We start from the raw sequence: 13,673 nt of genomic DNA on the forward strand, positions 1-13,673 counted from the left end.
TCAGGTGCTGGATATTTGTTGAGCCTGTGTTCCAAAGGTTCATAAATGGGAAAGATCTGAGTATCCGAATCTTTCTCTTCCTTCTTTTCTTCTTCTTCACCCTTGAACAAGGATGCAATTGTTATTTTCTCAGTAGCTTCAGTTTCTGAAGAGCTGGCTACTTCTTTTGGAAAGAGTGCTGGAAACTTGTTGACAGGCTTGATAGGATCCTGCATCTTTATATTTCTTTTGAAAAGAAAGGAGTTAGGAACTGGTTTTTCAACTTTTGATAGATTCATCTTTTCTACTTTGTTTGACAAACCAGTTATAAGACTTTTAGTTGAATCCAAATGACCAACTAATTTTTCTTCTACTCCTATCTTGGACAAGGATTCTCTTGTATATGTTCTAATAATAGAAGAATCAAACTGTACATTATTCAAACATTTATTTACATCATTGATTGACACTTGAATAGTATCAATCTGGTCTCTGACTTCTGCTGCTTTGGCTATGTTCATTTCTAAGCCTTTGATTGCTGTGTTTGTCCAGTTTATCTGCTCACTAGCCTTCTGTATTCTGCCATCAATGCCTAAGGCATTGTCATCTTTCTGAACCATGGGAATGGCTTTGGCTGCATTTTGGTTTTCTCCAATAACAATTCCTTTAAATGGAGGAAATGTCGATGGAGTTTCTATTTTGCTTCCATCCAAAGCAGTCCAAGCATGTTTATTAACTGAAGAGGATGATGATGAACCAGTTAAGACATTTATGGGAGCAACATTATCCTTCCAAGAATAAAAAGATATCCATGTATTATTTACTTCCATATATATTTTCCAATCTTCAGCTAATTTTTGTTTCTCTTGAGGAGAATAAGTCTGATTAAATTCTTCCGCTTGGGGATTGGTGAATAAATCCCAATTAAGCATTGCTTTCATCCATTTGGCACTAATTTCATATTTAAAACATCCATCCATCAGAGAAAAGAATTTATGCATTTCCATAACAGCAGGCTTCTTACAATCATCACGTACTGGACCAAATCTACATGGTGGTATAAGGCCTTTTGCTTGCTCCAGATAACCTAGACCATATCTAGGCTTAGCTGGTCTCATGGGACTCATTATCTCAATGAATCTTGGATCTTCATCTTCCAAAGTAGTGATCTCATGCATCATGAGCACATGATCAGACTCTTGTTCATGGGGAAAAGGGATGTCTGAGCATTTAGGATTTGGGCATGGATTTACAGAGGTTGATGGAGGAGCTATGCCAGATCTGGGATTATGATTTTCATGGATTACAATTTCAGCAAGCATCAACAGATTTACAATATTTTGACATTCTGGACATTTAACTTCCAGAGAAGAAAAGTTAACAAGCTGGGCTAACTCAAAAAGGGAAATATGTTTACAGGAAGAAGAACTAGAACATGTTGTATCTACAGTAGAAGGATCCCTGTAATATTTAGAACTTTTACAGGCTTGTTCAATACCTCGGCGGTCTATAGTGGATCTTCTGGGAAAGGATAAGACTGCAGAAGATTGATTTTCTTTGATATCGGCTGAGGTAATTCTTTTGGGAATCAGAGGCTTGGGATTTTGTACAACCCAGTGTTCAGGAAAAGTCAAGTCTTCCCATTTGATTGTTTGATGCTCAATCTTTTGATTTTTGGCATCGGTCATAACAACGACACTTGACTTGGAGTCACGACTGGGAGTATGGCAGATGGCTGGCCATAAGGTGTTTGTATGGAGAAAACAACCTTTAGTATGAATGGCTATATTATTTCTCTTTTGGTGCATATTGAAACCAGTGGTTTGGATTTGAAGCTGGAGGATCTGGTCAATGGTTTCATCAAAGACATAGATAGAGAAATTTGGAAAACAGTCAAAATAGACTGGGCCATTTGACAGTGGAGCAACAATCCCGCCAATCAAAGAATCAGTATACTTATTGTGTGTTAGATCACGAACAGCAGCTAACACAAAAGTATTTAGTCCTTGGTGGACTAGAGGACTGATTCCTACTCTTATGCATCCCAAATGTAGATATTTAGTATTCAGTCTCTTGGCCTCTGCTTGTAAAGCCTTAGGATTTAACAGGGGAATAGTCTGGATTACATCAGAATTTTCTTGGATTTGGCTCACAGACTCTTTTATGCTGATTCTAGTAACAGCTTTTAAATGAAACATAGATATATCATTATATACTTCTGAGGGAGCTATAACAGGTAATTCCCAATGGGCAGATGGCTGACTTTCATTATATTCAAGTTCGGCTTGGTTTAAGACACGACTTGAACTAGATGCAAACATATCTCTTAAAGGATTTTCTTCAGCCATAGATTCTCTCTCTTCTAATTCACGGAAAGAAACAGATTTCCGGAATGAATCCATTCTATATGAGTTTTAAGAATAGAATACCGACCTTAAGAACCAGACGTTACTGGCTCTGATACCAATTTTAAGCAGGGGCTTCTGTCACAAGCTTGCTACTTGCTGTGTCTCTTTGTTTATCTTTGATAGCCAACTCCTGGTGAACCAGTGGTAAACTCAGTTTGAACCTACTCAGACTTTCATGCACTCACGCCCTCAACAACGGCTTTGGCGTCCCTTTGGCGAACTTCTGATGAATTTCCTGTGAACTTCGGACGAAAGCTCAAAAATAACTACTACCATAGCAGACAATAAAATGCACAAGGTATTCTTATGCGGAAATTGGTATACTCATTTTATTGCAGAAATGGATTTCAGAATTACAGTGAAGGATTATAGAGAGATTCTTTATCAGAGATTGATTATCTTCACATTTATCGGACTTTATGCCGTTCGCAAGGAACAAGCAATACCGAAGGGTACCTGGCGAAAGATAGGTTCTGCCTTAGAATATGACTGGACATATACAGACTCAAAGACTCTCTAAAATGATTCGGCCACTTTAGGTTCTCACCAGTGCCGAGCACACTGATGCGCAGGCTCCCAAATCACACTGACTCTCTAAGACTCTTTAAGACTTGATTTCTTCTTGTGATGCAAGCAGATCAGGCTAGATGTCCGCAGTTGCAGAGCAGGAGAGTCTTTCAAATCTCAGACACAATAACTCTGACTTCTGATGCCTAACAATGAGCCTTACCCTCATTATATAGCAAATGAGAGGGGACAAACATTACTGTAGGCCATCAGTCGACTGACCGAAAGGTGGATGGAATAATTGCTTTTGGGTAATGCCAGGGCGACATCCGCACAATATTCCAGTCCGGAAAATTCAAAACTACGGAAAAGATTCTGACAAAACAAAGTGGATGCTTTAGTACAACAAAGCCCACAGGAAATCTGGCCACAATTAAGTCCTTGTGACTGGACATCATAAGTACACAATGGATGCTTTTACAAAAAGCCCATGTGAACCGTCCGAAAATTGTCAGATTAGGGAATCTATTTCTTTTATACAACATTTCATCCCAGGCTTTTGTGTATATCCCGCGGACAATCATAGGTTTCCCCAAAACAATATGATATTTTACTTTGGTTAATACTAGCCACTCTAAATGTTTTCTCATGTATTCTTCGAGTGAATAGTTTACATTTTGAGAGGGTGACCATTCTTTTTCTGTCATTTCCTTGACAGTTTTGTAGGTAGGGTGAAAGCATTCTTCAATAGCTTATTCAATATGTAAATCACAATGGTTTTTGCAATATTGTTCATGCCAGACTGGGTCCATTGCAGTTCTGCTAACACCATAATCGCTCCACCAATCTCTGAGCCATTTACATTGCTGGTATCCTTGGTAATGGCCAATTGTGCTGAATTTCAGCTTTGTATAATGAGTTCCTACTTTGTCATCTACGTTGAGGAAATCCCACCAAAGTTGTTTATATCCTGCAAAATTATACACAGTGTTAGGAAAAATAATCTTTGGGTCATTTCTTGGCCAACGAGCAGCAGGCTGGACTGGCCAATGTCCTTGTTCATTCCAGAGATCTCTTGTTCTGTAGATATAGACGTATCTTTCATGTATGCCAGTACTGGGTCCACCATGGTACCATATGGTAGCAATATCATGAAAATTCTGTTCCAGGGCTTGTTGTGCAATCCCGACATCTCTTCTTGCTTTTTTGTAGATCATGTCGTGGATCCACTTACTTCCTTTAGGGTATACTTTACGCTCTGGCACAAAATGTTGGATGTCTATATGTGGTTGCAAGTTGGCATCAAGCACCTTTGTATTTCTGAGCTACCATGTGGGTTGCCAATTTCTTTTGTATTCTTCCCAGTCTTGATTATCTGGGATAGTGCGTAGGACCTCTTGCTTTTGACTTTGGTCCCACTCAGTGACTATCATCATGACATGATCTCGGGACTCAAGATATTCCCGACTAAGAAAATCTGGAAGATTATTTTCTTCCCCTTTTATATGCTCTACTTGAAAATCAAAGTTGGCAAAAAGTGCTTGCCATCTGGCAAACTTTGCTTCTCCTGCCTTCTTAATATCTTTTGTCAGGACCTTTTGTAGAGCTGATGCATCAGTCCTTAACAAGAATGGTTTATTGATAAGATAAACTTCAAATTTGCTGATACAATTCCAGGTTGCTTTTACCTCTTTTTCTATTGTGGAATAATTTTGTTCAGCTGGATTCCACACTCCTGAAGCAAACTGGACGATTTGTTCATCCTTTCCATTCTTCTTCTTTAATATTCCTCCCATCCTATGTTGCTAGCATATGTTTCTACAATTTTAAAAGCAAGGTCATCAGCAACATATAGAATTGGCAGTGTTTTTACCTTGGCTTTGATGTTTTGAACTGCCTTAGTATGGACATCTGTCCATTCTGGAGGATTTTTCTTCAATCTTCTATTCAGTATTCTTCTATCACTTGCACAATCTTGATAGAAGTTACTTACATAATTGAAAGATTAATATTATTAGAAATAATATTATTAAGATAATAAATAGTCCTTAAAAATAAACAAATCAAATAAAAATAGAGGAACAAGGGAGAAGAGAATCATAAGGGGATTTTAAGGACTATATTAGGATTAATTAATTAGATGTTGAGAGTCAAATCATGATAATTGAAAAATTAAAGGGAATGTCAATTAAAATTTTACTATTGAAAGAAATTGGTTAAGCCTCGTATTTGTATAATTAATTAATTAAGTAGAGGGTTGAGAACTAAGAGGAAAATGACGATAATAATAAGATTAAATTAATAGCTAAGAGTCAAGACAAGAGATTTAAAAGGAAATTGGAGTTAATATTAAAAAAGAACAAGGGAAATTTAGATATCATTAATTAACAAGAGAGAAAATATAAAAATAGCCAAATCACCAAAGCTTAAAAATTTTAAAGGTTGATAAGCGGAGAAAAGGAAATAATAATAATAATTATTATTATCCAATCTTAGGGTCATGGTCAAGCCAGACACCAATTTGATGTATGAGACCCCCTCGTTTTTGGGATAAGGGACCCACCTCTACGTAGCGATTTGACTATTAAGTCTACGAAGGCATACATACTCTACCCCCGTCTGGTTTTAAACATGTGACCTCTTAGGAGGAAACACATGCTCTTAACCATTAGGCCCACTCAAGCTATATAAAAATGAAAATGAAATATTAAAATCATTATTATTGGATTAAAAATAAAATGAATAACTAGTTAGATAATAAAATGAATAATTGGTTAAATACTTTTAACTAATGATTGAGGGAAAGGGAAGCAAGGAAGGAGGGTAAGGAAAGATAAAGAAAGGAGAAGAGAAGAAAAAGGTAAAGATAAGGAAAAAAAGGGGGGGAGAAGCAGTAACTATGAGTCAGATGATGGATAATAGGATGTCAAGAATGGCTTAATCTATAGTCATCTTCTCAATTAAAGTTTCCATAGTGCTTCTCTATTTCAAGTGCCTCCCTAATGATTCTCGAGTTGTAAAAAGGAGTAGAGGCAAGAATTTTGGTTTGATTAAAACAGATTGTGAATACTCCTTAAACTGGATCCTATTGCAGCAACTGATATTATTTCTCCTAATTGTTAATTAATTAACAATTAGGAGCAGCAAATATCAAAATAAATACACTACAACCTTCACAAATAAAATAATGCCGAAAAAATAATGTGCTGGAAACTAAGAAATGCTAGCACACACACATAAAAATAACACAAATATTTTTGGACAAAAGTCCCCAGAAAAACCCAACTTGGGAAAACTGGTGCAACAGCTAAGGGTTTTATTATTATGCAGCAATGAGAAATTATGAGTACAACTAGATGCCAAAATTTGGCAATCCTACAGAGAAAAATACTAGCAAAAATCTAGTGAGGAATTTTCCTCACCCCACAGGAAAACTCCCGGCACAACTTACCTTCAGAAACTCAGCCTTCTGACCCTTTACATCAGCCTCTATGTAGTCTACTTTACGTCAAGCCTCTGACTGGTCTCTGATGAAGTCGTTATTCCTTCTACTGGCTGGAAAGATGCTTCTTCGGCACTTTGGAACTCCTTCCTGGCCTCTTGAACTTAAAACGTCTCTCCCTTTCAACAAATCAATCTTGCCTCTAGAGGTCGTTGCTCTGCCCCAACGTCAACCTCTCTGTGGCTCTTCTGCCTCTCTAAAAATGCACTCGCTGGATCTAGAATGCCTCCTCCACCCTCACTGTCTCTGCCCCTCTCTCACTGCTTCGATCTTTGGCTCTCTCTTCGGAAACTAACTGTTACTACTCAGGAAATCGAATTGCTCAAGTGTCATCTCCATCACCACATCGACCTCCTCTTATAAGCCTCTGTTGGAGCACCAACGACCAAGATTAAAACATAATTGATGGCTAGGATCATCTCTGGATCGATTCGTGTGAATTTCTAGAAGATTTTCGCTTTGACTTAATTAATACTAATTAATTAACCATATTCCCTAAGTTTAGACTTAAGAAATATTTAAAAATTGGTTAATAATCTAATTAAGTAATTTCTAGGCGGAATTTCCAAAAACAATTTATGGGTTTTGGAGATCTCATGTATTATATCCTCTCCACAAAATTTCTAGGCTATAACACATCTGATGCTACAAAAACTAACACCCCCTCTTAGCGAGGAATGTGTTCTAATGTTTCACACCCTGCCACAACACCCTGTCTCTGCATCATCTCCTATCATGTTGTTGATGTCTGGCCATCTTGCCCACCAACCACTGTGCAACTCTGATCTACGTTGCATCTGTGTTGTTGTGGACACTACCATATTGTTGCCAACATTGCATTTGCACTGCAACTCCCTCTCATATGTTGTCGTTGCAACTGCAACATCTAAATCAACTGTGATCAGTATGATGCATCTGTCACCCGAGTCTCTCACTGCTACTAGTATTTGCATTGTCACTGAAGAATTTGCGTTGATGCTGACTCTACTCTATGCCAACTGCATTGTTGGCAACTCTGCACTACGCTCCCCAACGTTTGACTACTACTAGTCTCTACAATTGTCACTCTGGCATCTGATTGCATCAACTGTCACTGATCCATCCTGCTACTGAATATTATGGGCCCCCGTAGCAAGGCATTGATCCATGAGGTGGACTCCTCAAGGATCCTACCCAACTGTAGCGATCTAGGACTACAACACCAAGTCACCCCACCTCACTCCTGGACATATATCAACAAACATCACAAAGTCTTCGTCCAACCTTAAGGAAAGCTTGTCGATCTCTACAGAAGTTGTTTGTTGGTCCTCCTTCTCCTCCTTGTCCTTCTTCCTGAGAGGACATTGGGTACTATAGTGACCGAGCTCACCACACTTGAAGCACTTGACCTTTGACAGGTCCTTCTTCTTCTTCCTCTGCTCCCCCTATCCCTGACTAGGACCCTTTGATGTGAGGGTCACATTCTCCTCCTCCTTCACTTGCTTCTGTCCATTGTTGTTGCCACTGATGGAGCTCTTTAGAAGAGCTTGCCTCAATTCCTCTTGCTGCAAGTCAGCCCACATCCTGTCCCACTCTGGTAACTTGTCTCTGCTCAATGTGCTTTGGACAAAGACATGTCAATCCTCGGAGACACTGTTGAGTGCCAATCTCACTAACTCTATGGGTTGAGGCGTTGCTCCAACAATTGACAGTTGGTCTTGGACCTCTGAATCTTGGTGAGGAAGGGGTTTATGCCTTCCCCTTTTTGCATATGGATGAGCCTCAGCTTCTCCTCGAGTTACATCTTTCGATGCTCGAAAGTACCGTGATATAACGTGGCAAGAGCATCCCACATTTGTTTGGCAGTATCTTTGCTAGTTATATGCGAGACTATATGATCCCAGACTCTGCCTAGGATCAACCGCTTCGCCCACGCCATCTCCTTCCTGTACTATTTTAGCTAATTTGGATCCTGGGGAACTTCCACCACTGCATCAATATAGGCTTTCAGGCCATATTCATCTAGAAGGAAGGACATCCTTACCTTCCAGATGATGTAGTTGGAAGCTCCATCCAACATGTCCTGATAACGAAGTCCAATAGTGGCCATCTCAACAAATTGTTAGAAACTTCCTCTTTCCTTATGCTCGATTGTTGCTCTATTATTCACGCTCCCTTCTAGAGTGAGAATATTTGCTCACAACGACTGTCGATTTACAAAGAAAAATTGAACTTATTAAGACTAGAAGTTCCCGGAGGAAAATTTTCCATATGTGTGTGCTCTTCACTCTTCCACCCCGACGTTGGCTCTGCTCTAGCAAACTGCTGCATAAACCACTGTGTCTAGCTAGAGATCTGCCCAACAAAAACTTTGAGTTGCTCCCTCTGCTTCTGGAATCACTTGATCTGGAAAGATCAAATTTTTTCTACCCCTCACTCAGAAAAAATCAAACCTCCACAAGTAACTCGGCCTCCTAGTAGAATGATTGCGCTGCCCTTGGGAATTTTGCCCTACTACCCACACTAAGCAACAAAATTCCTTCTTTTCACCTCTAAGCTCTTTGACTGATCAACTGCGCTTTATACCATGTGAAAATTCCTTAAACTGGAATCTTATTGCGGCAGTTGATATCATTTCTCCTAATTGTTAATTAATTAACAATTTATCTACTATGGCAAATATCGAAATAAATAAACTGCAACCTTCATAAATAAAATATTGTGGAAAAAATATTGTGTTGGAAACTGAGAAATGCTAACGCACACACATAAAAATAACACAATTATTTTTGGACAAAAGTCCCCGAAAAAACCCAACTTGGGAAAATTGTTGCAAAAGTTGAGAATTTTATTATTATGCAGCAGTGAGAAATTATGAGTACAACTAGATGTCGAAATTTGGCAATCCTACAGAGAAAAATACTGGCAAAAATCTAGTGAGGAATTTTCCTCACCCCACAAGCAAAATCTCGACACAATTTGCCTTCAGAAACTCAGCCTTCTAACCCTCTACATAGCCTGCTTGACTTCAAGCCTCTAACTGGTCTCTGATGAAGTCGTTTTTCCTTCTGTAGGCTGGAAAGATGCTTCTCCGTCACTCTGGGACTCCTTCTCGACCTCTGGAATTGAAGACGTCTCTCCCTCTCAGCAAATCGAACTTGCCTCTAGAGGTTGTTGTGCTACCCCAACGTCGGCCTCTTTGTGGCTCTTCTACCTCTCTGCAAATTCACTCATTGAATCTGGAATGCCTCCTCCAACCTCACTGTCTTTTCCCCTGTCTCACTACTTCGATCTCTAGCAACTGACTGTTGTTACTTAGGAAATCAATCTGCCAAGGAAATTGAATTGCTCAAGTGTCATCTCCATCACCACATCGACCTCCTCTTATGATCCTCTATTGGAGCACCAACGACTAAGATTAAAACATAATCAATGGCTAGGATAATCTTTGGATCGATCCGTGTGAGTTTCTAGAAGATTCTCGCCTTAACTTAATTAATACTAATTAATTAACCATATTTCTTAAGTGTAGACACAGGAAATATTTAAAAATTGGTTAATAATCTAATTAAGTCATTTTTAGGTGGAATTTCCATAAACAATTTTTGGGTTTTGGAGATTTCATGTATTTTAGCCTCTCCACAAAATTTCAAGGTGAGAACACATTTGGTGCTACAAAAGCTATGTTATGAACATAAATTATGTAAAAATAAATAAAAATAGATAATAAATAATAATCATAATAATATAAATATAATAATAAATAAAAGTAAATTAACTAATGGTTAGTTAGTTAATAATGAAAAGACATGTCTTAGAGACATGCCTATTTGTGAAAGGGTACTTACCTGGCTATGTATACAGGACCCTCATTCTCATTTTTACTCATCCTACATCAATTCTTTTATTCAATATACAATTACAATTGTTGTGCTATGATGCATGTCTTTGTTTACGAAGTATTTTAAATATTTCCGCTGCGTATACGACTTTTGGTCGTTACATTAGTATCAAAGGTAGCATTAGACTGGTGATACCCACAAGTTCTGCTGGCCATCAGGCCCTATGGGTTCTCCATAAACAATAGCTGTGTTCGTGGTTGTGCGTGTTCTAGCCAGTGTGTGTGGTTGTGTGTGTTCTGGTCAGTGCTCATGGCTGTGCATGTTCTGACTAGTGTTCGTGGCTGGAGTGTTTGGTTACGGTGCTTTGCGGTTAAACAACAACCAGTTGTAGGTTTTCAGGACATGGCTACGCCGAGTCATAGCACAATCCCACGGACAACCTCACACCACAACTAACCACGCTACGATTGTCGCAGGTTGGTATGCTGAACCGTTGGCAGAAGTCTACGTCGTGGTGATCTCTGCGGTGACCTGCGGTTGTCGTTGTAGTGATATCCGCACTAAGGGTTAACCGTCAGACCAAGTGACGTGACTGTTCAGTCAACAGGGGTGAAGTACGTGACCATTCAATCAGTAATGTGACCGTTCAGTCAGCGGGTGAAGTGATTAAAAGGGTACGTTATGGTATGATATAACATACGTATAGATTAAGCATATAAAAACTATATACGTATATAACTTTAATTTAAATAATTAATATATTTTAATTAATTTAAAATATATATATATATATATATATATATATATATGTGTCTTCAAAAAAAAATCGGAACAAAATGACGAGCGACAACAATGACGTTATGAAGAAGATCCAAGAGGACATCAGTAAGCTATGTAAATGCATGGATAACATCGAAAAGTCAGTTACTAAGGAGGACTAGATGGTCGACGAGATCTCCTTCTTAAAAATCTTGATGAGCCGGCACTCTAGAGAGACCAATCCACCTTCAGCTACACAAAGTCCCAAGACTCCAGAAGGGGAGACTTCCCTAGAGCGGGACTTCATGAGGTGTGAGAAGCAACAAATACCCCAAATTCAATTTTTATCAAATATATATATATATATATATATATATATATATATATATATATATATATATAGATATTACATTCAGAATCTTATCTGAAATCTTATTATCAGTTACAACAAATTAAATATTGCTAACAATGGTATCAGAGCTAGGTGAGGTCAAGCCCAAGCAAGAGTTAGATTGATCACTAATTCTGTGTGTGCTCCTTTCTCGTCAAGATCAGTTTACGTGGTTATAGAAGCCCGTTGTTTTAGAAACCCGTGGTAATTGCCCATGGTATTTTAAAAGTAAAAGAAAAACAAAAGGAATACAAAATCTTTTTACGTGAATGGTAAGTTATACTTTTTATGTGAAGAGTAGATAATATTATTTTGATTCTTCATTAAGTGGTTTACAAGCCCATGGTTTTAGAAACCAATGGTAATTGCCCGTGGTATTTTAAAAGTAAAAGAAAAACAAAAATAATACAAAATCTCTTTATGTGAATGGTAAGTTTTACTTTTTACGTGGAGAACATTAACCGAGTCAAAAGTACATAAGTGAACATATATTTTATAATATACGCCAAAGGTGAATAACCACGTTTCACTAGGGTTGTAACTTTTCAAAAAGAAAAAGAAAAAATATTATAAACAAAATATATATAAAGAGAAGTATTATATTATAAAGGGGTATTTAAAGAAAAGTTCGCGTCATAAAATTATTGAAAATATATATAAGTACAAAGCGGGTATTATTATAAAAGGTTTCATAAGGAGAAAATATGAGTTAAGAGCTAAGAGTTTACGTTAAAGTGAAATTGAATTAAATTTTAAAGAGTTATATGAAATTTAAAAGACAATAAGGTATTTAAAGAAGCCAATTGAAACAATATTTAAATATTCTTTTTAAAGTACAAAAGAAAACAAAAAAAAGAGTAAGTAAAATTATATAAAAAGAATACAAAAGAGTTTTGAAATATTAAGGATAATAGGAAATTGGATTAAAAGAGTTTTGAAAAATTATATATATATATATATATATATATATATATATATATATATATATATATATATATATATATATAAAAAAGGCACTTTTAAAGGAGGCTTGAAGTACAAATTCCAAAGGAACTTTAAATATAATACCTTAAGTCATCACGACAAAACAAAGGGGATCAATTATTGAAAAAAAATGATGGAGCTCAATTCTAAAATGATGAAGGAAGAAAGGTTTTCCTATAATGGTCTTTCAGTTACAGATCATAGAGTAATTACATTAAAAGGAAATATCCAAGGAAGAGAAGTTAATGTCGCCATCAACCCAAGCAATGATAAAAATTATATCAACATCAACTTGGCAAATCAACTATTAATTTGAGAGCTAAGCATTGGTGTAAAGAAAAATATTTTTAACAAAAACGAGTATAAAATTAGTGATCTACAAGTGACAATAGGTCATTGTGACTACATATCTCAATTTCATGTTGTAAGGACGGATAGAAACACTGACATCATACTCGGTCAACCCTGGTTTAAGGATTTGGGTACATTCATGTTAAACATAAAGAAACAAGTTTTGACGTTTCCTTATAAAGGGAAGATGGTCATGTTTCGAGACATAACAAGTAAATCAAAATTAATAAAATCTTCATTGGAAGACCTTAAGGATATCTCATATTTGATGTTTCAAGATAACGAAAAAACTATATCAAAGAAGCAAAAAGAACTTGAAGAAGTCATTTGCGGCAAAGACAAATAAATCACCAAGAAAAGCTACTCGAACAAGTCAAGAAGGCTAAAGCATCAAAGAAGGAACTCAAGGAGTGTTTATTAGAACAAGAAGAAGAAAAATTATGTTTAAAGAGCCTTAACCAAACATTAGTAGAACAAATCAAGTGTTTAAAAGACGAGAAGCGTGAAGGCCAAAATAAAGTTGACTCAGAGAATGAGGAATGCTTACATCTCAAAAATCATAATCAAAATCTGCTCAAACAGATTAAAAAACTTAAGGACGATAAGAAGTCATTGACGAATAGGTTCAAAGAACTTGTCGCAAAGGAAGGATCAAAATCTCCAAATGTAGCAGTCCAAACTGAAGAAACAAAGATCAAGACCACTAATCTCGCAGTTCAGGCAAATCCAAACCTTATTGAAGTAAAAACGTACTCAGATGTTGTCGTTCAAACAGAGGACACCCCAAATAAAGATTCAATAGTTAAGTCAACAACAACAATGCCTGGTGGCAATCAAGAAACTGTCATAAAAACATTAAAGGAAGTTCAAACAAGAAAAACTCCTTATCTACATCTGAATCACAAGAGTAGACACCTTAATCAATCTACAAATATGCATCACTCAGAACATAAACAACAAACTTATGTTAC

This window comes from Pinus tabuliformis, chromosome 5_1, assembly GCF_031772625.1.
Source record: "Pinus tabuliformis cultivar Carrire ecotype Pingquan chromosome 5_1, CPIR1, whole genome shotgun sequence".
Lineage (NCBI taxonomy): Eukaryota > Viridiplantae > Streptophyta > Pinopsida > Pinales > Pinaceae > Pinus > Pinus tabuliformis.